Here is an 8,003-nt window from a genome sequence, read left to right as displayed (position 1 = left end):
ACCTGTTCGACTTCGATAAACTCGCTTGCCTGTCTGGAAGTTTTTGTATGCTTAGAAAGCATTGTCTTATAAAGTCTGAAAAAAAATTCTCGAGGAGTTTGTTTTCGACGAGTTACATGTATGTCTTCTATAATTTTCGTAATTTTGGTAATAATTAATATATAATTATTGAAATTTGATACTGGTGTGCAACCTAGAGTAAGCCCCAGGGCGAACTTAAAAACTCAATTTGATATAAAAGGTATCCCCTCTGTATTCCCAGGTATGCTTCAGTCAGAAACTTAATTAATATACATGCTATGATTTATGAATATCGCTCATTTCTGATATTTAAATAATATCAATTCATACGTAAACCTGTATGGCAAGGCCATACAGAATATGATGAGGTCATCTTTAAAAAATTGTTTGTCCTCTCCCGACCGACTGCTTCAAAATGGCTGTACTCAAACCTTTTTTAACCTCCAGGGAATGCTAATTTTCCCCTTTTATTCCCAGATTTTCTCATCTTGTCAATATGACAACCATTCAATTTTTTTCAGACCAGTGGAGAGCTACATGTATATATCTGCAGCTAGATATGACTAAAATTTTTCGATAATATATATATAATATTTTGTATTTTATAAAACATTTATACCTCGTTCACCACTCTAAACAATTATTTATGTTATATAAATGTAGTAGACTTTATCCCTAGCCCCCCCCCCCCCCCGATCTTTTATTACATAGTGCCATTGTGCACCTCGTATATTACTTTTTGATCTGTCACTTATTTCGGGTCTCTCAGAGCAAAAACATGGACTTTGCCTTTATAATCATATCGGAGGCGGGGGTATCCTTCAGTGAGTTCAGTGCTCACAGTACCTCTAGTTTGTTATGTGAGTTGTACATGTTGTATGTTGACTCATGTGTTGGTAACGTATAATTTTATATGTGTAACTGGTATAACTCATTGTGTGTGATTTAATATTGTTAGTTGTAATTAATATATATTAGAAGTGTAGTGACTCGACATGTGTGTTAGTAGTGTAGTGACTCGACATGTGTGTTAGTTCTGTAGTTACTTGACATGTGTGTTAGTTCTGTAGTGACTCCACATGTGTGTTAGTAGTGTAGCTTATTATGTGTGGTAATTTTGTTGTTTGTTATGTGAGTTGTACATGTAGTATGGTGACTCATGTGTTGGGAATGTATAATTTTATATGTGTTTCTGGTATAGCTCATCGTGTGATTTAATATTGTTATTTTTAATGTATATTTCAGTCGTGTAGTGACTCGACATGTGTGTAAGTAGTGTAGTGACTCGACATGTGTGTTAGTAGTATAGTGACTCGACATGTGTGTTAGTAGTATAGTGACTCGACATTTGTGTTAGTAGTGTACCTTATTAATATGTGTGATGCATAAATAAACCTTCAGAAAAGCATTTATGGAGAAAGCAATACATTATATATGTAAACTTACGTTCATGTGACATCAAAAGTTTAGCCCAATAAGTAATCATTCGTGCCTTTATACGTATTATTAAAGGGTATCGCCCAGTTTCCCCATATATATACCATACAATTTGGAGTGCTGGATTTAACATGTAAAACAAATTTCAGAAATTTTAAGTGTATACCGTAAATTAAAATACCTTATTTTTCTAAGTACTCCATACATGGCTTTTGATGCTTGTTTAGTTAAATGTGTTTTGGCACTTCTGAAGAAACCACTACGAGACATGATAACACCTACATTGTAAATATTTAAATTCGTTCACAATTTCAATTGGTGCACCTCTATACAAAAATATTTTCTTTGGTATTCTTCCTCTAGAAAAATTACTATTTTATTCTTGTCTGTATTTACTTGAAGCTTACAATGGTCACAATAATCAGAGAAAATATTCAAAGATCTTTGTAAATCCTCTGGATTATCAGATAATAAAACTGTAAAATCAGCATAAAAAAGTCTAAAAAGTTTAAACATTATCTGCATTTCAATTTCTAATTTTTCATCAAATCTCGTAACCCCTTCAATATTATTCTGCAATAAATAGTTTTCTAAATTGTTAATATATAAAATAAAAAGAAATTGGGATAAATTTTCCCCTTGTCTTACCCCAACGTTACACATGAAAAATTCAGAGATATTTTGATCAATATATATCTTCGATTTAATACCACTGTACATATTTTTGATAAATCTTAGACATTTACCATCTATACCACTTTTAAACACTTTGGACCACAAACCAGATCGATCGCCAAGCAGCATCAAAGGCTTGTTTAAAGTCAATAAATGCACAATAAAGTTTTTTCTTACTAAAAGAAACAAATTTACACAAAAAATCTAATATCAATATGTTATCTTTTGTACCATATCCTTTTCTAAAGCCAGCTTGGGCTTCAGTAATCAATTAAAATTCATCAGAAAAAGTATCCAAACGCTCACATAAAATACTGGTAAATACTTTTCCTCAACAGCTTAATAGTGTTATTGGTCTATAGTTTTCAAGAAGAGGTGGGTCTTCCTTGTTTTTATACATTGGCTTAACGATACCAATAAGCCATTCCTCAGGTACAAAACCAGTATCAAAAATCAAATTGAAAAGGTCAACATATAGTGGCAAAAAACATGATATTGTTGTACTAATATATTCGTTACAGAATTGATCATACCCTGGAGCTTTATTATTTTTCAGTTTGTTAACTGCTTGCAAGATTTCTTCTGCAGAGATTTGACAATTTAAAGGGGAGTTATTATCGAAATTGACATCATTATCATCTACATCACCTTCATCATCTTTAGATTCATTATTTTTTTTTCTTCAAAAAATCGTACATTGCTTTGATATCAACTTCAGTTTTACATCTAGCCTTCGAACTATTTAAAATTCTCCAATATTCCTTAATATCACTTTTCTGTAAATTTTCTAATTTTGACGTTATATATAAAGAATATTCTTTAATACATTTATCCATTGTTTTCTTGTATTCTTGTATTTCTTAAACACGAAATAGTGAAGTCATCTTAAATTACTTGAAATATATCATTAAATCAATCATTGCTCTCATATGAACTGAAGTGCCAATCAATTATTGCTCTCATCAATTGAATTAATGCGAATTATTGATGCTGGCAAACATTAGAAAAATTAAGGCGCGCATCATTTGAATTGATGAGATCAGTAATTGATTTGATGCTAGCAGCAATTAACTTCAGTAATTCTTCTCATCAGTGGAATTTAACTCGAGCCCCAACAATGTGATGGCATTATTAATATTGCTGAAATATTTAAAATTTCTAACAAATTATCACGTTTTTTTTTTATCATTTCAATTTACATGCTTTATTTGAATATATCTTTAACACAAGTAACATAAAAAGTATGTTAATTTGGCTGATATGGCAGAGCTTCCATATTTCCTTATATGCTCAAGCATGCACATCGTTTAGTCTCCCCCAAAGTAAATTGATTAAAAAAAAATTAATACTCCTTCAGGGCATAGGATACTCAAATTCAAACGTTGTACATATTTTATCATTGACAAAACTATAATTATCACGAAGTTTGCATAGAAAGCCATCTTCGTATATGAATTTTCTCTTAATTTTTACTTTCATATTTTTACTGAAATTCATTGTAGGAACACGATACAAAAATGTTATCACTAAAACACCCTTTTAAATTTTCTGTTTATGTACACGTTATAATGTATTTCTTTAACTTATGATTGATTTATCTTCTTTAAAAAAAATTCAAATACTCTATTAATGTAGTACCGAGAAATTTCAGTCACCCAGTATGCCTCACTAGAATAAGAACAAAAATACATCTATTCTCCAACTTCTTCTGTGAATAAAATGGCTTTGCATCGTCAAAATTCCGGAGCTTTCAGGGACTTTAGTCCTCTGCGCCATCATCTGGGCTTTGCCCTGAATCTATGAAGGGTATTGAGGCGGCTTGAGACACCCTGTCCGTTTAGAGAATGCATTTTAGCATTTTCTAGCTAAACCACATGTTTCTTGTTAGATAGCGTATTTTCAAATCATTGAAAGTCTCCCCCACCGGTCAATCTGAGCAGTAGGGTGTTAAAACACACTTTCCCAAGCGGTTAGGGAGTCTTCGCATCTTCTTAACTATACAGTACCAACCAGACCCAACCTGACACCTAAGCAGTCCCAGAAAGCAGTCCCCGGGACTGCTTTGGGACCGCTCTGGGACTGCTGTGGGACTGCTCTGGGACCGCTGTGGGACTGCTCTGGGACTGCTCTAGAAAGCAGACCCAGCAGTCCCTGGGACTGCTTTCTGGGACTGCTTTGTTCACTCATGCATGAAAAAGGTTCTGAGTGACATGATAGCTCCGCCCCTTGTGTATTCTGAATTTGCAGGCTCCCTGTTGTTGTTTTGTTTACTTTCAGCAGAGAGGTGTTTAAGATAAAGAATAAAAAAAAACCAAGGATTTTTTTTTTTTTTACAACATTTTAATAAATAGAGATAGATATACATGTAATTACTAAATGTCTTCAGGGGCTGTAAATTTACACAATTGTAGTCTAGAATTAATGTTAAAAAATGAAAGTAGTTAAAAGGGAAGTCAGGAGATGAGGCCTATTTATTTAATTAATGCCAATTAAAACTTTAATACAGGTGTTTGAAAAAAAAATATCGAGGCCTATTTAATTAATTAATGCTGTCAAGTTACGGAATGTACTCAAAGTTTGCATTAGCACTATTTAAAAACAAACAAACAATTAAAAAAACTTGTCATTACAATAAGACATTCAGAGGGACGTACTGTACTGGATTTTTTCTTAAATTGAAAAAACTAAAAAAGAGCATTCCATGCTCTTTTTTACCGCCCTCAAATAAAACCTAATAATTTATTAAATGACCATGAAATGAAATTATTCTACCATTCTTCAGTCATTTAAAACATTATATTTGTGAACAATTATTGGGGGATTTATTTATGAATTTGTTTTTGATTTATAAACAAGTAATTAAAAGAGTAAATTTATAAACATTTTAAAATATTGGGAATTGTGACTTATTTCTTATTTGTTTTGTTTGTGTTTTCCTGGCCGATTAATAAAAAGCAATACAAATGTATAAAATTGTGTCAACACCTGAAGTTTCAATCGCCTTCGGGCATGATTAGCAGAAAGTCAATGCATGTTATTTGGGTATCAGTGTTACACATCACTGAACATGCTGGTCAACAATGACACTAATTTCAATCTATGTACTGCAAAAAATCTTCGTTTCAATAAATGTGTATAAATTTATTTCGGGATTAATTAATTTTGAACATATTCTGAGGGTTCCATCCGCGTGATTTACAGATGTACACTCAAACGTTTATATAATAAAAGTATTATTGTTTTCTGTTACATAGATAATTTAACGATAATTAAATTGGCAAGTCAGTGAAAATAATCATGACTGAAATATAATACACAAAGAATTTTTTCAAAGCTCCAGTATACTAAAGAAAACTGCATTCAGAGTATAGTATGGAAATCGGCCTTGCTCTATAATTATAAGGCCTATTTAAAGCTAGTTTTGATAGAAAATAAATAACTCAAGCTTAATTATCTATATAAAAAATAAATAAATAAATAAATAATAAATATGGAAACCAATATCAATCACAGTAATTAAGAAATTGATTTATTTTGGTGAAAAATTAATATACCACAAAACTGTGTTTAAATATTCATGATATTTATAGGTGTGAACGTCTTCTTTGTTCAATATTTAATATTTGTTTCTATACGCGTAGTGTGATTTTCTTAACAGTTAAAAAATGACTGTCGCATGAGAATTGATACTGCTCAAAAAGAAATGGATCATCAATTTCAACTGCCTTTTATAGTTACATTGTTTATTGGTATTCTCATTTCTGAGCAAGCTCCGCCCATTAAACTAATTAACCCCGCCCACTGGGACTGCTTTCTGGGACTGCTGGGACTGCTTTCTGGGACCACTGGGACTGCTCTGGGACCGCTGTGGGACTGCTCTGGGACTGCTTTAGCAGTTCCAGAAAGCAGTCCCCGGGACTGCTCTGGGACTGCTTTGTGTCAGGTTGGGTCTGGTTGGTACTGTACATTAGGGTATATGACTATATGTAATCTTTTAAGAATTTTCTCTTGAAAATGGTTAAAAATGGAACGGCGAAGTATTTTTATCATTATCATTATTCATTGTTTATCATGTTTTTGCATTGTATATATAGATATTGTACCTCTGAACAGTTTATATATATATATATATATATATATATATATATATATATATATATATATATATATATATATATATATATATATATATATATATATATATATATATATATATATATATATATCTATATCTTATAAATGTATCCCATGTACTATTATTTTGGGTTGGGTGAATAAACTGAACTTGCACTTGAACTTGGGCGATTATCATTGGGTATTAATGAGAATGAATTATCATTAATACAATTAATTCCACTAACTTTTTGGTTACCCAGATCACGGAATATTTACTGTTTTGAAACTATGATGAATTGACGTTCGAGTTTGTTTTTTTACTAACTGACCACACGATTCTTCACACAGGGATTTTTTGGGAAAAATTTAAAGAAAATTCGATGCTGAAAGAATATATATTTCAAACATGCCACTACTCTAAATTTTGAAAGAACTTATAAATCGCAAGTTATCTAGCTTAATGCCGAGCAGCTAATATTGACTGCTGATAATAGCAGTATTGCTTCGGATGCTGCTTTTTCCTTCATTCTCAGCAAAAGTGACCATTTAGGTGCTTAGGGAGTAGCTTTTTTCGTAACTTTAACAAGCATTTTGAGAGTATTGCATATGCAATGCTAGCACCCTACCGGCAAATGTTATCTGGTCCTCCTAAAAAATTGAAATGCCCGTAATTCCGTCAAAACTCTTGAAAGCGGAAATTCAAACTTGATCTGTAACTTAGTAAAGGTAGACTCACATACCAAACATCAGTTCAATATTTGCAAGCTGTAGAAAAAGGGCGGAAAATTCAAGTGCCATGGGAAGGACTTACAGAGGGACAGACAGGCAGACAGTTGAGGAAAGAACCGTTTTTACCAGTAGGGGACTAGTTTTTAGCTTAACGAATCTTGCACAGATGTTACATGGAAAGAAAAGATACAAGACATGCTTAGGATACTGCTTGAAATACATTTTCTGAATGAGTGAGAGCATCAGATCAGTTATTCCTCTCATCAGCTGGATTTATACGCGCAACTATTCAATAAAGGAGAGCAATAATTGATTTGATGCGCTTATCAATTGAATCGAAGATAGGCCTATCAATACAGTGGCGGAAAATTTACTCGCAAAGAATCAATTTAGAGATTGTCTTAAAAAAGATTTTTTCCGTTCTTTCATTAAAAGAAAGTATCGTTCATTCCATTATTAATAATAAAAAATGAATTGATGATGTCCTTGATTATTAAAAGATATCTTCAATTATCGACTCTGAGATTAATGTTAATTAGATTTTATGTTAGACCGGCGTTGTACATGCTGTATACATGTATATGTCAACATGGGAACAGCTCTGATAACATACATTTTTGCCGTATATCCAATCTTTTCCTTTGATCTTGTGTACTGTCTTGTACATACATACACCATTTATACCAGTAAATAAAATAAAATAAACGGTGCAATTAAAAAATTAAACATGATCACTAGCTGTAGCGATTTTCCTGTGTGTTTATAACCTTGTAGTGAATTGACGGTTGAATTAGCTGTACTGATTTGCACGTGTGTGTTCAATAAGTGTAAAAATGTAGTGAGATTCATGTCGAATTTCAATATACTTAAAGTAAAAGATATCAAAAATTCCTATAGATACAGAGAAATCCTAAGGTTAACCTCGGTATATTCTGGTCTTACTTTCTCTTTTTCAAGCCTCTAAATCGGTGAAGCGAGATGAAGGTAAAATTTCAAATGTAGTCAGTTGGCTGGATTTACAAACA

Source organism: Saccostrea echinata, unplaced genomic scaffold (genome assembly GCF_033153115.1).
Source record: "Saccostrea echinata isolate AGI-Se365-2 ecotype Australia unplaced genomic scaffold, CSIRO_AGI_Sech_v1 ptg000029l, whole genome shotgun sequence".
NCBI lineage: Eukaryota > Metazoa > Mollusca > Bivalvia > Ostreida > Ostreidae > Saccostrea > Saccostrea echinata.
This window is presented reverse-complemented; position numbering follows the sequence as displayed.